Raw genomic sequence first — 19,981 nt, 5'->3', positions numbered from 1 at the left:
TCTGATGTAGTTATGTGAGTGCACTAGAACTGATGGAGCATTTATGATATAATCTTTTTATGAATTATTGCAGATCTATTGATTGTGTGTCAGTACACGATGGACTTATTTCTGTGTTATTTCACATCTACTGTCTCTACCTTACTGCAGCATAAATTATTGATTCTTTTAAAATTGAATCTCTGTGTGTGATCCAATGATTACTGTTATAGTTGATGCTAGCAGCAACCATTCCCTGAAGGCTGGTTTACACTTGCCGCACACACATCCAGCACAGACGTCACTGGATATGTCACCATGGTAAGAAAAAAGAGTCGAGCGTACGTGCCCATATCCACTTCCACTAACTATCTGTGTCCGTGTGTTCATTATGTATGCATGATACTTTCTCGGGTCGTACTATATTACGTTGTGTTGTGGACAACCTGTGGTATTGGAGAACATTTTGGTAATGTAACTTTTAGGTGTATGGCTATGATAGGTGGAAGGCTATTTTACAGAGCATGAATATTGATGAAAATGATGGTTGCATGTTGTGTGTAGTGTAAGATATGTGTATATTGAAAAAGTTTAGAACAAAGCTCTCTAAGCAGAAGAGGTGTGTCTCATGAAATGCAGTACAGATATTGACTAAAATGGGTGGCGTTTTTGAACTGTTACAATGGGAAATGTTATGAACTAATGAATTCTTTTTATGGTCACATAGCAATCGCGCAGCCAGTGCCCAATGAGACCACAGCCGCTGTGATTTTGAGAAAATATATTTACTATAATATAAGTTTTAATACAGTTAGAAATATATAACTGTTTAAAATATTTTTAATTATTGCTTGCTCTCATGTACACTTTAAAGTTTTTTAGATGTAGTTTTGAGATAAAAACAAATTAGGGAATGTCGTATGCGGCGCAACATCGTACGTCCATGACTTAACACAGGGCGTGGCAGAGTGCATTCATTGCATTTGGAACGTGCAGCGGGTGTCATCCCATATATATATGACGGAACGCGCCGCTTGGTAGTGCGTACAGTTCGAATACCACAGTAGCAGCTGGTGCGACCTCATTCGTACATGTTGTTACTCTGGATGCAGTGTCACAAACCTGTCGAATACGAAATGTGCATCATTTAAATGTGATGGATAGGATTCACGTGTTGATCGAGCTTGGTAGACTACCAGTACGGGACTGTAGTTTTCTTCCCCCAAAAATATATATATACATATTTTGTGGGGAAGATATAAAAGATTACATAATTTGTAAAGTTTAAAAAAAGGATGATGGGGGGCGTGGCTTGGCAGCGACCAAGATGGCCGCATAATCCCGCGGCACTCCGGCGGCGACCCTGAAGACCCCTAAAATCCATACTTAATCTGGGAAATCCACGACGTTCCGCACCGGGGCCGGAGAGCTGACATCCTCCGACGCCCAACGGTGTGCTTTGCGCCCGAATCCAACCCCGGAGAGCTAAGCACCGGAGATCGGAGAGTGCAGGCCTGCTGCAACCTTCGCGGTGAAGGCCCATCGGAGAAGCCCCGGCCTCGAGTATTGAGCAGCCCGCCCTGGGAGTACAGGTGGGCGGCTGCTTGGCGCAGGACACTGGGGGGATCGCGAGGTGGCAGCGATCCCCGGAGAGAGAGGGAGGTGGGGGCTGGGGCCCTCGTCCCCCCCGGGTGTGTGTTGGCATGGTGCACTGCCCTCCACAGAGCGGCGGGGAGTGGACTGGCCCCCCGAGAAGCGGAGACTGAGAGGATAGGCCGGTGTGGTGGCGGCCTTGCCGAGTGGAGGCACAAGGCGGCAGAGCGGCCTACAAATTCTTATACGTCGTCCCCGGGGTCCTGGAGGCGGCAGGGGCGCACTGACTCGAGAAGGCGGCAGTACAAGAGATCCTTGGTTACCAGGGTTCCTCGGCCGGGGGCAACAACGGACAGCGGACCGGTGGGGGGGTACGAGACCCCCGGTGGAGGGACCTAACGACCGGCTAGCATCAGAGGGACACTCCGGGTCTGCGGGAGCCACCCTCGCCTCTCCCAGGAGAGGTGGGGTGCTGAAGGAGGTCGACGGGCCCAGTGGTGGGCACCATATACCATGCACGGCCATGAGAAACAAGAAGTCCACGGTGACTCAAATCAACACTATGGACAACTACACCGCGGAGCAGGGAGGGGGAACTGGGTCCCATACCGGTGTGGAAAAGTAAATTTTGCCATGTTCTGTGTCCCTACGCGTCCTCCATCATATGTTATGTGTGCATGATTAATATGCATATGTATTCCCCATGTTCGATTAAAGACGCAATTACAGTTGTGTCCATCTCTAGTATGCCAGTTTCCAGTTCTCGTGACTACTACGAATATCCAGCCTATGTAAAGCTACGTTGCCACGTTTCTCAGTGTGCACGTTATTTCATTGTAAAGTCCCCGTTCCTAGGCCTCAAAAGGGCCCGGACACTAGATTCAGCTCCTGTCTCCTGAGCCTCGCTGAGGAGCGATACAGCCCCCACCTGTGTTCCTGACCCTTCACTTACTTCCTGCTTTGCAGTGCCCGGTTCAGCCTGGCTCTGCCTCTGAGTCTGCCAAGAGTATGTTATGATTCCAGTTATCAGTTCAGTCCTCCTTCTCTGCATTCCTAAAGCTACTGAATCGCATCAATAGTTTCCGTCATTGTCTAGCCTTTGCGTCTCCATGTTGGAGAAATACTGTATTAATGATCATTTAATATTCTTCATCACGCACTACATGTAGAATAATGCATGCTCCAGTCTTAGAGTCTGTTCGCCTTTACCCCGATAACTTTTGGATTCTATCAACATGTTCTCTAAACATCAGATACTAGATACTGCTTAGGTACATGTCGCCCTGACTCTCCAGACTTCAGTCTCTGCTCCTAGCACAGAGTTCGTAGCCCCCAGCTTCTTCTAGTAACACGTCATTGCCAGTTTGCGTGCACCATTAGGTCAGAGGTCCCGGCTCCTTAGGTAGCCCCCTCCATGTTTCCGCCCCATTTATGACATATTCTGTTACGTTTGCATCACATGTCTATGTATACGCCCCTGTTACACCCATTTTCACCCTTATCTTTCGCGACTGCTATTGACCACACCCACTGCTCCGCCTATCGTATGTATTGTAATGCAACTGTTTTAGTATATATGATCGTGTATTGTTATTAAATGTTAGCGCGCTCATCCCAGATCCAGCCCCGGCAGCTGCCGGGCTCTGCCATCCTATTCCTATGCAGGTTGTCCTGTTCCTGTCCTTTATGCTGTAATAAACCTGCAAACTCCTACTACCTCGAATCTTGACTCTTATTTATTGAGCTATCTGTTATTGCTATGCCTAGACAAAAATAGATCCGGTATTATTTATTTATATACCACATAATGGCGCCCAAATAGGGACTTGCCCTTTCCCCACGCGCCGGTGAAGCCACGCCGGCCCCCTGACCCTCTGCAGCCGTGACGGAACCATACCGTGCACGTGCAGATATTTCTGCTTCAAGTATCCCTCAGGCCCACGGAGGAGACGGAGGAGGCGGTCCAGCATCCAGACGAGGCGGTGGAGGAACGCGGCGAGTCCCGACCAGAGCCCAAGCCGAGAGTCCAAGGTCCGAGGTATCCGGAGGCCCACCCGTAACAGAAGTCCGAAGTTCGTCCGTCCGGCGTCGAAGCAGTCCAGTCCAGTCTGAGGCCTTCCGTTCTTGCTGCCCGGTGAGTACCGTTGCTGGGGTAGTATCTAGACAGGGTCAATCTAATTGACTCTGGTCCGTGGGTTGGTGGTACACAGACCCACAAAACGAAGTGTCCACTTCGGTGGATGCGGGTCCTGACGTGTCTCTTTATGAGACCGGTAAGTTTAGTACTGTTTTCAGCAGTGCATCTAGTTTCTGTTCTAGTCAGTTCTGTTCTCGAGAAAATTCATGTATTCTGTTTTCCAGGTAGTATTCTGTTCAAACTGTTATTCTGAATGTTATTCATGTATTTTAATGTCGTGGTATGAGTGTGAAGTAATTATCGTGTTTATTGTGTATTGTGTTGTGTCCAGATTATAGTTCAGTCATGCCGCTCTTTTCAAAACTGCGTCAGTTAAAAACCAGAAAAGGTCTGCTAGAAGCAGCAGTTCCTGTTCCGCCTAGGGACAGTCCAGGTCATTTCATGTATCAGAAGCATGGCATAAGCGCCATACTATATCTAGATTTATGGGTAGAGTATACCAAACAGTTAGAAGAAAAGTATAGATGGCCCGTATCGGGTACATGGGATGCCGAGTGCATCATGAGAGTAGAAGAAGCATTATGGAAAAAGAAAGCCAGACAGTCACAGAAAGATGCCATCGAGTTATGGCGCAAAGAATCTCATAAAAGAACCGAAAAAGAAATCAGAAAGTCAGAACTAAGTAGAGAATCCTTGGAACGAGCCCAAGAAAGGGAATTAATCGAGATTGGTGAACGAGTTAAAACAGAACAGTCAGACAGACAGAGGCATGCCCTCATCAAGGGTATGTATCCTCTTCTTGCCGAGGGCTTGCCAAAAGCAACCCCGGAGGCATCCAGTAATTTTCCGCCACCACTAGTTCCGACCAAGCTACGTCACAAACCGACCGCAGCTGATATTTTCATTTCGTCCTATTTGGACGACACAGTCCCAGAATATGCAAATCCCGCTCCGCCAGTCCCTGTAAATCAGGCACTTCCCGCTCCTCCAGACACCGGAGTACCTGTTACGGTACCCCCGGTCCAGCCCGCCATACAAGTCCAGCCTGCATTTCCATTTCCCACTCTGCCAGGACGAAGAGCATCAGTAGACGACTCTAGTTTAGGGGCCGCAGGGGGAGGTCCTCCAGGAACCCCGCCGCCACACAAGCGTTTAACGTTAGCCGAATTACATGCACAAGCGTCACAGCGTACGCCCAGATATCAGTCTGTTGCAGAAATAAGAAAAGCCCTTATCGAATGTGGCTATGATCCAGTCCCAGGCGAGGATAATATGGTTTTATATTCATTACGCGTGAGAAAGGTGACCGAGTATCTAGTCACCCTACCAGATATGAAAGAAGATCTAGACAGAATATATCGTTTCATCCGTACAGGGGATGATCCAGAAAGTATTAGTGAAGTCATGTCTCAAAGGAAAGCTGAGATCCAGCTCATGTTATTAAAGTTCCTGATTAATTGTCTAATAAGAGAACAAGATTCCCCGACTAAAGATCAGGCCGAAATGAAAATCCTGACAAGGTGGAGTGATAATATAGCCGAGGGTAAGCACAAGACTATCAGTAGTATAGAGAGTATGTACAAGAAAATCCGTAAAGAAATAATAAAGTTACACGAACAACGTAAAGCAGCACAAGTAAACGAGAAAGAAAATGACTCTTCTACTGAAGAGGTAGACGACGAGAATCCCGCCAGAATAGCGTATGTAGGAAAATCTAGATTTCCAGATCGCCATTTATGCCTAGAACACAAGTCAACTTTCCATCGTCCAACACCAGAACAAGGTTCTCTAGAACAAGTATTTCAAGCTACCGATGACATTCTGAAGTCACGAATCGGTTATAGCGAGTTAAGTACTATGCATGAACAAGAACTAGTCCGATCAGCAGTCCGATGGATTACTGATTCTACCACTTTTCCAGACGAAATAGTGGCACAAATGTTTCTGAAAATGCCCCCAGCCGAGCAACGACTGGCGGGTATGTATATGATCCAGCACCTCATTACATTGTATGAGGGTCAACATTCTGATCCAGGTCCGTTACACGATGTCCTGAACGAGTTACTCCAGTACAAATGGAAAGGTTTAGGTACTGATTTAATTAGTGTCATTCTAGAACAGCGCCACAAATATAGTATGTTTCTGAACCCGCATTTTGTTCATGTCTCACCCCCAGAAAGTAAACCCTTTTACATAGACAGACAGAATCCGTTACGAGAAGTACATCCAATTAAGACAGACGGTGGTGAGATGCAACGAGTGTTTGTTTACACCCCGATCACAAAGATGGAACTCTTAGAGATGAAAAAGTTAATTCCCTGTCATGATAAAGATCCAGCAGGGTTCCACCGAGAATTAAAAGACATGCTCCGTATGGGAGAATACACGTATCCAGATATCATTAAAATGTTAAAAGTCTTGTTGCCCGCAGGGGTATATGAGAAACTCAAAGAAAAAGAATGGGAGGTGGGAGAGAAAAAGATCGATTGGGCAGTTCTAGAAGCTGAAGATAAGATACGAGTACCAGGTACCGGTCTAGGAGAGAAATGTAAAGAATTACCAGAATTGTTAATACAAGTTTTGCCAAGGTTATTAGCCACTAAAAAGGAAGACTGGGATGCAATCTCAGCCTGTAAACAGAAACAAGATGAAGATATTAGTGATTATTATTCCAGATTTGAGAAATGTTTTACCATAAACAGTGGCCTCAAGACAAGTAGCGAATCATACCCTCATCTTTTTGTTACTAAATTAGTCGAGAATTCAAGTCCACAAATTAAAAACCGAGTTTTGAAAGTCGAAAGTACCTGGCAAGCTAATACCCCGTCCCAAATGTTACAGATGCTTCAATATCACCAGAATAGAATCAGAGAAGAGCAAGAACATGAAAGGAAACGTATGAAAGACACGAAAATGAAAGTACTAGTTGCACAATCCGTTCCTCAAGACAGTCAAAAAAGGGGTCCGAATCAAGCCAGTCATCCTGCAGCTCCCGTTAAAGGGAACTGCAATTATTGTAAACAGCCAGGTCATTTTATAAACGAGTGTGCAGTTCTGAAACACAACATAGCTACCGGTAAGACTAAAGAAAGACCACGTCCGCCTAGACAAGAACAAGTTACACAGACTCCTCAGTCACAGAATGCACCACAGACAGTTACAGCACCGCAGCCTATCGCTGCAACACAGCATGTTACACAGCAGATGTACCAGTATGCACAGTCTGAGTATCCAGAGTATCAGCCATATTCATGAAACAGCCTAGAGAGGGAGGTAGGCTTGCCTCTCATCGAGATACCTGTAGATCAAGAGGGTCCCTATGTTCATAGTCAAGTATTAGGGAAAGACAGAAAGTTTCTGATTGATACAGGGGCAAGTAGGACCACTATAAGTCACGCCGAAGTTCCAGGGGCTCCCCTCTCAGGCTCAAGAAATGTTTCCCTTGGATTTTCAGGAAAACCTATTGTAAATGAAATATCAAAGCCAGTTACTCTAGAAGTAGGTCCATTGTCCCGCACTACTGATCTGTTACTTACTAAGTCATGTCCAGAAAATCTATTAGGCATTAAGACACTGAAAGAGTTAGGTGCAGTTATATGCTGTTCCCCAGAGGGAATACGATTGTTCCTACGTGACTTCAAGGGTCACTATGTATTACGAGATTTTGATCCCAGATTGTCCAATGTTCCGCAGCATCTATGGGCACAAGGTCCAACTGATGTTGGTTATATGCAAATCACACCCCATCGTGTGACTCTTAAACCAGGTGTAGTCCTGCCACGAATAAGACAGTACAGACTGCCACCTGAGGCTGTAGCAGCCTTATCCAAAATTATTGACGAGCTCATGGCTCAAGGAGTAGTTGTAGAAACCGACTCCAATGTATGTAATTCTCCGATCATTCCAGTCATGAAACATACTGATCCAAATGCACCCCCAGTATATCGATTAGTGATTGATCTCCGAGAGCTTAATAAATGTATTATTCCCCAGTATCCAGTTGTCCCAGATATCTCTTCCCTGTTGACAGCCATTGATTCTGAAGCCTCATTTTTTACAGTCATAGACCTCAAGAACGCGTTTTTCAGTGTCCCCATTCATCCAGACAGCCAGTTTCTTTTCGGTTTTTGTTTAAATGGAAGGAGCTATATGTTCACACGCGCTCCTCAAGGTTTCACAGAAAGTCCTAGTATTTACAGTCAAGCACTCAAGAGACAACTAGACAACATTCACATGCCAACTGACACTGCCCTACTCCAGTATGTCGATGATCTACTGATCACAGCCCGTTCTGAACGTGCTTGCGAGCAAGCCTCACTTACAGTCTTGTATTTCCTTGCCGAGATGGGGCACAAGGTGTCCCCTTCGAAGCTTCAATTCTGTGTCCAGCAAGTGATCTACTTAGGCCACTTGCTGTCCAAGTGGGGTAGGCAGTTGACACCAGACCGTATCCAGTTAATAGCGAGTCTTCCTCAGCCCAAGACCCAGAAGGAGGTACGTGCTTTTATCGGCCTTACTTCTTATTGCAGACAATGGATTCCTCAGTATGCATTTCTAGCTAAACCACTGATACAGTTAACAACACAGGAGGCAGCCGTATCGACTGTTCTCCCTTGGACATCTGAACATACACTTAGTTTCAATGAGTTAAAGAAAGCTTTATGTCAAGCTCCAGTTCTAGCAACACCGAACTACAGTAAGCCTTTTACACTTTTCGTCACAGAACGCGAAGGTACAGCATTATCTGTTCTTACACAAGATCAAGCAGGACAATATAAGCCCTGTGCTTATTTTTCGAGCACATTAGATCCTGTAGCCCAGGCTCTGCCTGCGTGCCTCAAGTCAGTTGCAGCCACAGCACTAGCTATCAGACAAAGTGATTCCATAGTGTTGGGACACTCCCTGACAGTACAAGTTCCACACTCCGTGGAAGTTCTTTTAAACCGAACACAAACTCAGCACTTGACAATTGCACGTTTAACAGGTTATGAATTGACACTGTTCCAGCCACACATAGAAATCAGACGCTGCAACGTTTTAAATCCTGCTACATTGTTACCATCAGTTACTTCGAATTCTGCCACACACGACTGTGTGGAAGTAGTTAACATCATGACAAAGCCAAGACAAGATCTGACAGATATTCCATTACCAGATCCCGACCTGACACTTTATGTGGATGGTTCATGCATGAGAACTAGTACAGGAGAACTAGTAGCCGCGTATGCAGTGACTACTGACACTGAAGTTATTGAAACACACCGTATTGACACCCTGTCTGCTCAAGCAGCAGAGCTAGTTGCTCTGACTCAAGCCTGCATACACGCCAAGAACCTGAAAGTTAATATTTACACAGATTCACGTTACGCATTTGGAGTCGTACACGACTTCGGAGTGCTCTGGCAGGAGAGAGGTTTCATGACTTCTCATGGAACCAAGATTCAGCATGGTCTCCTTATTCAGGCTCTGTTAGATGCCATACATTTACCGACATCCATTGCTATCATGAAGTGCAAAGCACATACGAAAGTTACTGACACTATTTCCCAAGGTAATGATCTAGCAGATCGCACAGCCAAGCTTACAGCTCAGACTCCAGACATTTCAGTTAATCCGACACAGACACATACTCCAGATCCGACTACATGTATGACAGTCAAAGACCCTACTCAAGATGTCATAGATATCCAGTTACATGCTACTCCTGAAGAAATCAAGAAATGGTCCGAACAAGGAGGGGTCCAGACAGATCAAGGATGGTTAACGAAGGGCAGAGCCACATGGTTTCTCCCCGACTCTATGGTTCAAGTCATTATTAATACCGCACATAGTCCAGCACATTTAGGAGAAAAAGCTATGTTAGACAGTATCCAGAATATTTGGTTCAACAAGCATTTACGAGCTGCAGCCAAGCAGAAAGTCCGTACCTGTATGATATGTTGTCAGTTTAATCCAGGTAAAAGAGTTCCGGTGGAACAAGGTGGATTCCAGCCTCCTGACCACCCTTTTGAAGTCCTCCAGATGGATTACATTCAGATGGAGCGATGTCGAGGTTTCAAGTATGTCCTCGTAGTTGTATGCGCTTTGTCCAGGTGGACAGAAGCATATCCAGTCCCAGATTACACAGCCGCGACCACTGCCAAGCAGTTGGTTCGTGAGTTCTTCCCCCGTTATGGACTCCCTAGAGTCGTATATTCTGATAACGGCCAGCCATTCTCATCTGAGTTGATGAAGCATGTTTCCCTATTGTTAGGGTACCAGTGGAAGTTCCATTGTGTACGCCATCCTGAAGCAGCTGGTCTCGTAGAGAGACATAATCAGACCCTGAAAATCCGAATTGCAAAGGTTTGTCAAGAGAAAGGTGTGGACTGGCTAGTAGCTCTGCCAGTTGCTCTGTTCTACATGCGCATGGTCGCACATTCCAGATCAGGTCTGTCCCCGTACGAGGTCGTATTCGGCCGCCCCCCTAACATGTGGGGTACTCCTAGACCCCGAAGTATTACCGATGTTTCAAGTAATATGCTGACAGATTACCTAGCTTCCTTGATGTCTGCCCTCAACTCTTGTCGTTCACAGGTTGCTGCCGCATTTCCAGACAATACCGAGGTGGCACCGCATGAAATCGTTCCCGGATCCATGGTCCTAGTGCGAAATTTCGATCGTTCAAGTCCGCTGGAGCCTCGCTGGAAGGAGCCCCGACAGGTCCTCCTGGCCACCCGCACAGCCGTGAAGTTGGAGGGACGCAAAGGCTGGGTGCATCTTTCGCACATCAAGAAATTTTATGGATTGAAACCAGTTTCAAAGAACATTTCCGAGGATTTAAAGGACTGCCAAAGTACTATTCTTAAGGACTGTCCCGCAAAAGACACTGATACTGCACCCTCCCTGTTAGAGACAACTCCGCAACAGGAGTATAAGAAAAAGCTAAGGTCTAGTAAAATAAGTCAGCCAGTTTGATTGTCTAAGTCCTCCCCTAGGTGAAACGGTTAGACCGGTTTCTGACATGTATAAAATAGACCCCCATAGTGAGAGAGTTAGTCAAAACTCAATCCGATGTATCGTTTTTCTAAGTTTCATATTATTTCTCAGTGTTATGATTTCCTGCACCAGTTATGCATTTTATCTGTATTTTCCAGTTTCTCATGTAAATAAGTCCTCTAATGTTACAGTAGAGCACACGTTTAGTGATCTGCCTCCTCATGAACTCTCTTATCGCCTCGCTATGCGTAACAATTCTTTTATCCGCATGTTACATTATTCACACCAGACCAGCAATGCCACTAATTGTTGGGTGTGTGGTCGACTCCCCCCTTTCCAGACCCCGAAGGGAGTTCTGCCACTTTTTCCTTATCCATTTTCACATAATGGTTTGTGTGGAGCATGGTCCACGTTAACGTCATCCTCAACAGATATGTCTTTTCTTAACAGTACATGTTTCCCAGACAAGCAAGGTCTTCCCCACAGAACAGGGTTAGATCTAGAAAACGAAGTTTACAATTTAGGTAATTATTCTTCGAATTTCATGGTCCTGAATGTTCAGTCTGATTCCACTCCAGACTTACCTGCTATTACAGTACTACCAGTCAAAGGCGAATTATGTGTCCGAAATAATGGTTCCGTACATGTAGGACATAGTGATTGTACTACTATTGTCAAGTACAGTGACAGTGGGAAATCTATTTTCAAAGCTTCACGTCATTCTTATTTTATTTGTGGTCAGACCGCATATGTTCGTCTGCCCCTCGATTGGGAGGGAACCTGTTACATTGCCTTCCTACTGCCACCTGTTTTCGTAGCTCCATCTGATTATCATAGAAACACACATCTAGTACACATTAGACATAGAAGGGAGTCCCCCATTGTCGATTATACTGAAACTGCTCTAGAACAGTATACAGATTTCAATAGAGGTTTCTTCTTCTTTATAGGACCTATCCAGAATAGTAAGCTAGTTCGTAGGTTAACCAGAACCCTTGAAGCAGTAGTCAATGAGACTGCCTCTGCTCTAGGTAACTTAACTGAAGAGCAATCTGCTATGAGATTTGTCGTTTTACAGAATCGTCTCGTCCTTGACGTCATACTGGCCGATAGGGGCGGGGCATGTAGAGTCATCGGATCTAGTTGCTGCATTTTCATTCCTAATAACGCACCGTCTGTTTATTCAGCTATAACCAGACTCCATAAAATTGCCCATCTGTTACACCAAGATCCAGGCACCTGGACATGGTCCGGTTGGTTCTGGAATATAATTTCCGCTTGGGGATGGAAAGTCTTGTCCTTTCTAGGTATTGCAGTAGCGATCATATTCAGCTGCTGCCTCTGTATACAATGTGGCCCTGCGATTTGCGGCATTTGTGCTACCTCTTGTATTCCTAGTCCCAAGTCCCGTTCTAAAACCCGTTCCCAGAAAATTCTAGACGAGCAAATGATACTGTATGAAATGATAGATGGTATCATGAATATTGATGTTTCCTGATGGAAACGTAGTGACAAGGAGGGAATGTGGAAAAGTAAATTTTGCCATGTTCTGTGTCCCTACGCGTCCTCCATCATATGTTATGTGTGCATGATTAATATGCATATGTATTCCCCATGTTCGATTAAAGACGCAATTACAGTTGTGTCCATCTCTAGTATGCCAGTTTCCAGTTCTCGTGACTACTACGAATATCCAGCCTATGTAAAGCTACGTTGCCACGTTTCTCAGTGTGCACGTTATTTCATTGTAAAGTCCCCGTTCCTAGGCCTCAAAAGGGCCCGGACACTAGATTCAGCTCCTGTCTCCTGAGCCTCGCTGAGGAGCGATACAGCCCCCACCTGTGTTCCTGACCCTTCACTTACTTCCTGCTTTGCAGTGCCCGGTTCAGCCTGGCTCTGCCTCTGAGTCTGCCAAGAGTATGTTATGATTCCAGTTATCAGTTCAGTCCTCCTTCTCTGCATTCCTAAAGCTACTGAATAGCATCAATAGTTTCCGTCATTGTCTAGCCTTTGCGTCTCCATGTTGGAGAAATACTGTATTAATGATCATTTAATATTCTTCATCACGCACTACATGTAGAATAATGCATGCTCCAGTCTTAGAGTCTGTTCGCCTTTACCCCGATAACTTTTGGATTCTATCAACATGTTCTCTAAACATCAGATACTAGATACTGCTTAGGTACATGTCGCCCTGACTCTCCAGACTTCAGTCTCTGCTCCTAGCACAGAGTTCGTAGCCCCCAGCTTCTTCTAGTAACACGTCATTGCCAGTTTGCGCGCACCATTAGGTCAGAGGTCCCGGCTCCTTAGGTAGCCCCCTCCATGTTTCCGCCCCATTTATGACATATTCTGTTACGTTTGCATCACATGTCTATGTATACGCCCCTGTTACACCCATTTTCACCCTTATCTTTCGCGACTGCTATTGACCACACCCACTGCTCCGCCTATCGTATGTATTGTAATGCAACTGTTTTAGTATATATGATCGTGTATTGTTATTAAATGTTAGCGCGCTCATCCCAGATCCAGCCCCGGCAGCTGCCGGGCTCTGCCATCCTATTCCTATGCAGGTTGTCCTGTTCCTGTCCTTTATGCTGTAATAAACCTGCAAACTCCTACTACCTCGAATCTTGACTCTTATTTATTGAGCTATCTGTTATTGCTATGCCTAGACAAAAATAGATCCGGTATTATTTATTTATATACCACACCGGGGCCACGGAGGAGCCCCGTGAGCCATCCCTGTCCTCTATTATGCAGGCCATACAATCGCTGGGCACCACTCTGGAGTCAAAAATTGATAAAATGTCTATCGAACTGACTCTCCAACGGGCGGACCTGAACAAGACATCGGAGAAAGCCTCTCAGAACGCCGCCGCCATTACGGAGCTGCATGGTGCTACCAAGCAGTTACAACAACAGGTCCAACAGCTAACATACCAACAGAAACAGATGGAGGCGCGGCTGGAGGACCAGGAAGGGAGGGCCCGAAGGAACAACCTGCGGGTTGTAGGGGTGCCGGAAAAAATGGAAGGGGCCAGCGTGGAACTGTTCCTGGAGGATCTCATTCTAAATCGCTTGCAACCAAAAAGACTGTCAAAATTTTTCATGGTGGAGCGGGCGCACAGTGCACCGATCCCGTCGCCACGCCGGGGGTCTCGCCGCGCACCATTATCGCACGGATTCTCAACTATAGAGACAGGGATGCTATCCAGATCGAGTCGCTATTGTAGATGAGGTAGTTCTGTAGGAAAAGACATTGTTCCAGTGTGCTCTGTCTGCATCACTCATTCACATCATTGTAGGCTCTGCACACGTTTATTTGCTTTGTGTATTGCAAACTGTAGAGCTCAAGTGAATGCCAGGTGGCTGTGGGTTCTTGTTGACTGCTCTCTCTGGCCTACACTGCAGACAGCAGTGTTCACAATTGAGATCGAGTCGCTATTGTAGATGAAGTAGACCTGTAAGAGAAGAGATTGCTGTAGTGTGCTCTGTCTGCACCACTTATAAACATCATTGCAGGCTCCGCACATGTTTTCTTTGCTTCGCGTATTGCAAACTGTAGAGCTCAAGTGAATGCTACGTGACTGTGGGACCTTGCTAAACGCTCTCTGTGGCCTATACTGCAGACTTCAGTGTCCACATTTGACATTGAGTCGGTATTGTAGATGATGCAGTCCTGTAGGAAAAGAGATTGCTCCAGTGTGCTCTGTCTGCACCACTCACATGCATCATTGGAGGCTCTGCACACGTTTATTTGCTTCGTGTATTGCAAACTGTAGAGCTCAAGTGAATGCCAGGTGGCTGTGGGCTCTTGTTGACTGCTCTCTCTGGCCTACACTGCAGACAGCAGTGTTCACAATTGAGATCGAGTCGCTATTGTAGAGGAAGTAGACCTGTAAGAGAAGAGATTGCTGTAGTGTGCTCTGTCTGCACCACTTATAAGCATCATTGCAGGCTCCGCACTTGTTTTCTTTGCTTTGCGTATTGCAAACTGTAGAGCTCAAGTGAATGCTACGTGACTGTGGGCCCTTGCTGAACGCTCTCTCTGGCCTATACTGCAGACTTCAGTGTCCACATTTGACATTGAGTCCGTATTTTAGATGATGCAGTCCTGTAGGAAAAGACATGGCTCCAGTGCGCTCTGTCGGCACCACTCATATGCATCATTGCAGGCTCTGCACGTGTTTTTTGCTTCGTGTATTGCAAACTGTAGAGCGCAAGTGAATGCCAGGTGGCTGTGGGCTCTTGCTGACTGCTCTCTCTGACCTACACTGCAGACAGCAGTGTTCACAATTCAGATCAAGTCGCTATTGTAGATGAGGTAGTTCTGTAGGAAAAGACATTTTTCCAGTGTGCTCTGTCTGCACCACTCATACACATCATTGTAGGCTCTGCACACGTTTTTTTTGCTTCGTGTATTGCAAACCGTAGAGCTCAAGTCAATGCCACGTGGCTGTGGGCCCTTGCTGAACGCTCTCTGTGGCCTATACTGCACACTTCAGTGTCCATATTTGACATTGAGTCGGTATTGTAGATGATGCAGCCCTGTAGTAAAATACATTGCTCCAGTGCGCTCTGTCTGCACCATTCATATGCATCCTTGGAGGCTCTGCACACGTTTTGTTGCTTTGTGTATTGCAAACTGTAGAGTTCCAGTAAATGCCAGGTGGCTGTGGGCTCTTGTTGACTGCTCTCTCTGGCCTACACTGCAGACAGCAGTGTTCACAATTGAGATTGAGTCGCCATTGTAGATGAAGTAGTCCTGTAGGAAAAGACATTCCTCCAGTGCGTACTGTCTGCAGCACTCATACGTATCATTGCAGGTTCTGCACACGTTTTGGTTGCTTTGCGTATTGCAAACTGTAGAGCTTAAGTCAATGCCACGTCGCTGTGGGCCTTTGCTGAATGCTCTCTCTGGCCTATACTGAAGACTTCAGTGTTCACATTTGACATTGATCTGGTATTGTGGATGATGCAGTCCTGTAGATAAAGACATTGCTCCAGTGCGCTCTGTCTGCACCTCTCATACGCATCATTGCAGGCTCTGCACATGTTTTCTTTGCTTTGCGTATTGCAAACTGGAGAGCTCAAGTCAATGCCACATAGCTGTGGGCGCTTGCTGACCGCTCTCTCTGGCCTACACTGCAGACAGCAGTGTTCACAATTGAGATCGAGTCGCTTTTGTAGTTGAGGTAGTCCTGTAGGAAAATACATTTTTCCAGTTTGCTCTGTCTGCACCACTCATACACATCATTGCAGGCTCTGTACATGTTTTTTTTAGTTTGCGTATTGCAAACTGTAGAGCTCAAGTGAATGCCATGTGGCTGTGGGGCCTTGCTGACTGCTCACTCTGGCCTACACTGCAGACAGCAGTGTTCACAATTGAGATTGAGTCGCTATTGTAGATGAGGAAGTCCTGTAGGAAAAGACATTGCTCCAGTGTGTACTGTCTGCATCAAGCATATGTATCATTGCAGGCTTCGCACATGCTTTTTTGTTGCTTCGCTGACGACAAACTGGGTAGGTGATGTCACCTTACGTACCTGGAGTCCTTGCTGACCACTCTGTGTGGCCTACACTGCAGACAGCAGTGTTCATAATTCAGATTGAGTCACTATTGCAGATAATGCTGTGTTGGTGGCAACAGATATTGCTCCTAGTACGGTCTGTCTACAGCACGCATTATCGGTGGCTGTGCACATGCTGAATGCTTCTGATGTGGTTATGTGAGTGCACTAGAACTGATGGAGCATTTATGATATAATCTTTTTATGAATTATTGCAGATCTATTGATTGTGTGTCAGTACACGATGGACTTATTTCTGTGTTATTTCACATCTACTGTCTCTACCTTACTGCAGCATAAATTATTGATTCTTTTAATATTGAATCTCTGTGTGTGATCCAATGATTACTGTTGTAGTTGATGCTAGCAGCAACCATTCCCTGAAGGCTGGTTTACACTTGCCGCACACACATCCAGCACAGACGTCACTGGATATGTCACCATGGTAATAAAAAAGAGTCGAGCATACGTGCCCATATCCACTTCCACTAACTATCTGTGTCCATGTGTTCATTATGTATGCATGATACTTTCTCGGGTCGTACTATATTACGTTGTGTTGTGGACAACCTGTGGTATTGGAGAACATTTTGGTAATGTAACTTTTAGTTGTATGGCTATGATAGGTGGAAGGCTATTTTACAGAGCATGAATATTGATGAAAATGATGGTTGCATGTTGTGTGTAGTGTAAGATATGTGTATATTGAAAAAGTTTAGAACAAAGCTCTCTAAGCAAAAGAGGTGTGTCTCATGAAATGCAGTACAGATATTGACTAAAATGGGTGGCGTTTTTGAACTGTTACAATGGGAAATGTTATGAACGAATGGATTTTTTTTATGGTCACATAGCAATCGCGCAGCCAGTGCCCAATGAGACCACAGCCGATGTGATTTTGAGAAAATATATTTGCTATAATATAAGTTTTAATACAGTTAGAAATATATAACTGTTTAAAATATTTGTAATTATTGCTTGCTCTCATGTACACTTTAAAGTTTTTTAGATGTAGTTTTGAGATAAAAACAAATTAGGGAATGTCGTATGTGGCGCAACATCGTACGTCCATGACTTAACACAGGGCGTGGCAGCGTGCATTCATTGCATTTGGAACGTGCAGCGGGTGTCATCCCATATATATATGACGGAACGCGCCGCTTGGTAGTGCGTACAGTTCGAATACCACAGTAGCAGCTCGTGCGACCTCATTCGAACATGTTGTTACTCTGGATGCAGTGTCACAAACCTGTCGAATACGAAATGTGCATCATTTAAATGTGATGGATAGTATTCACGTGTTGATCGAGCTTGGTAGACTACCAGTACGGGACTGTAGTTTTCTCCCCCCAAAAATATATATATACATATTTTGTGGGGAAGATATAAAAGATTACATAATTTGTAAAGTTTAAAAAAAGGATGATGGGGGGCGTGGCTTGGCAGCGACCAAGATGGCCGCATAATCCCGCGGCGCTCCGGCGGCGACCCTGAAGACCCCTAAAATCCGTACCTAATCCGGGAACTCCACGAAGTTCCGCACCGGGGCCGGAGAGCTGACATCCTCCGACGCCCAACGGTGTGCGTTGCGCCCAAATCCAACCCCGGAGAGCTGAGCACCGGAGATCGGAGAGTGCAGGCCTGCTGCAACCTTCGCGGTGAAGGCCCATCGGAGAAGCCCCGGCCTCGAGTATTGAACAGCCCGCCCTGGGAGTACAGGTGGGCGGCTGCTTGGCGCAGGACACTGGGGGGATCGCGAGGCGGCAGCGATCCCCGGAGAGAGAGGGAGGCGGGGGCTGGGGCCCTTGTCCCCCCCGGGTGTGTGCTGGCATGGTGCACTGCCCTCCACAGAGCGGTGGGGAGTGGACTGGCCCCCCCGAGATGCGGAGACTGAGAGGATAGGCCGGTGTGGTGGCGGCCTTGCCGAGTGGAGGCACAAGGCGGCAGAGCGGCCTACAAATTCTTATACGTCGTCCCCGGGGTCCTGGAGGCGGCAGGGGCGCACTGACTCGAGAAGGCGGCAGTACAAGAGATCCTTGGTTACCAGGGTTCCTCGGCCGGGGGCAACAACGGACAGCGGACCGGTGGGGGGGTACGAGACCCCCGGTGGAGGGACCTAACGACCGGCTAGCATCAGAGGGACACTCCGGGTCTGCGGGAGCCACCCTCGCCTCTCCCAGGAGAGGTGGGGTGCTGAAGGAGGTCGACGGGCCCAGTGGTGGGCACCCGATACCATGCACGGCCATGAGAAACAAGAAGTCCACGGTGACTCAAACCAACACTATGGACAACTACACCGCGGAGCAGGGAGGGGGAACTGGGTCCCATACCCGGGCCACGGAGGAGCCCCGTGAGCCATCCCTGTCCTCTATTATGCAGGCCATACAATTGCTGGGCACCACTCTGGAGTCAAAAATTTATAAAATGTCTATCGAACTGACTCTCCAACGGGCGGACCTGAACAAGACATCGGAGAAAGCCTCTCAGAACGCCGCCGCCATTACGGAGCTGCATGGTGCTACCAAGCAGTTACAACAACAGGTCCAACAGCTAACATACCAACAGAAACAGATGGAGGCGCGGCTGGAGGACCAGGAAGAGAGGGCCCGATGGAACAACCTGCGGGTTGTAGGTGTGCCGGAAAAAATGGAAGGGGCCAGCGTGGAACTGTTCCTGGAGGATCTCATTCTAAATCGCTTGCAACCAAAAAGACTGTCAAAATTTTTCGTGGTGGAGCGGGCGCACAGTGCACCGATCCCGTCGCCACGCCGGGGGCCCCGCCGCGCACCATTATCGCGTGGATTCTCAACTATAGAGACAGGGATGCTATCCTGCAGGCCGCTCTGCAACATGGGGACCTTTGGATAGACAACGCCACGTTACGCCTCTTCCCAGACTTCACACTCAAGGTCCAGCAGGAGCACCGCTCCTTTGACGCCGTCAAGAGAGAACTTCGAGAACGCGGAGTAAAGTATATGATGTTCTTCCCGGCGCGGCTCAAGGTCTTGGCGGAAGGGAAATCCTTCTTCTTCACTGCCCCGGAGGAGGTGCATGCATGGCTTGAGGAGCGAGGCCAGCAGCGGAGGGGCCCAGAGCGTGGGGGAAGTTGGAGGAGCGTGGCACCCCAGTCTCCGGCCTCATCTGTGGGGTCGGTGGGGGTTCAAGGGAGCCCGCAACCAGAGAACAGAAGGAGGATCCGCAGCATTTCGGGGTCCCCGGACCTGGGGTGACACGATGGACCACATTGGTTGGGACTGGCTGGAATTCATAGTCACGTAACGTATTTGGGGGGCTGTTGATACTGGCCTTACAAGGCCGTTGAGGGATGGAGGGTCTCAGAATGGTTTGGGAATCCTGTGTGGGACAGACTTGAACGCCCTGAATAACATTATTTGCTGTTACCGTTATACCACGGGGGCGAAGGGCCCTGGATGAGTCTCTTGTGAGTACACTTTCATAGCGGAACACTGCTCCAGAATAGAACAACTGGTGGAGTAGACGAGGAATTAGCATGGGGGGGTCGGATGGGATCCCCGGATGCTGGACTTGGTTGCACCACTAGCCCCTGAGTTTTTCGTTTTAAGGGTACAGGCGCTCTGATTGTTGGGGATGTCTGGCGTGTTTGGCCGGAGTAGCAGGGTAGCAGGGTGGGGGGTTGTGGTGGAGGGGTTGGGGGGGTTTGTTCTAGTTCTTACTGTTTGTTTTGCTATTAAATGATTGC

The sequence above is a fragment of the Lissotriton helveticus genome, chromosome 10, assembly GCF_964261635.1.
Source record: "Lissotriton helveticus chromosome 10, aLisHel1.1, whole genome shotgun sequence".
NCBI lineage: Eukaryota > Metazoa > Chordata > Amphibia > Caudata > Salamandridae > Lissotriton > Lissotriton helveticus.
This window is presented reverse-complemented; position numbering follows the sequence as displayed.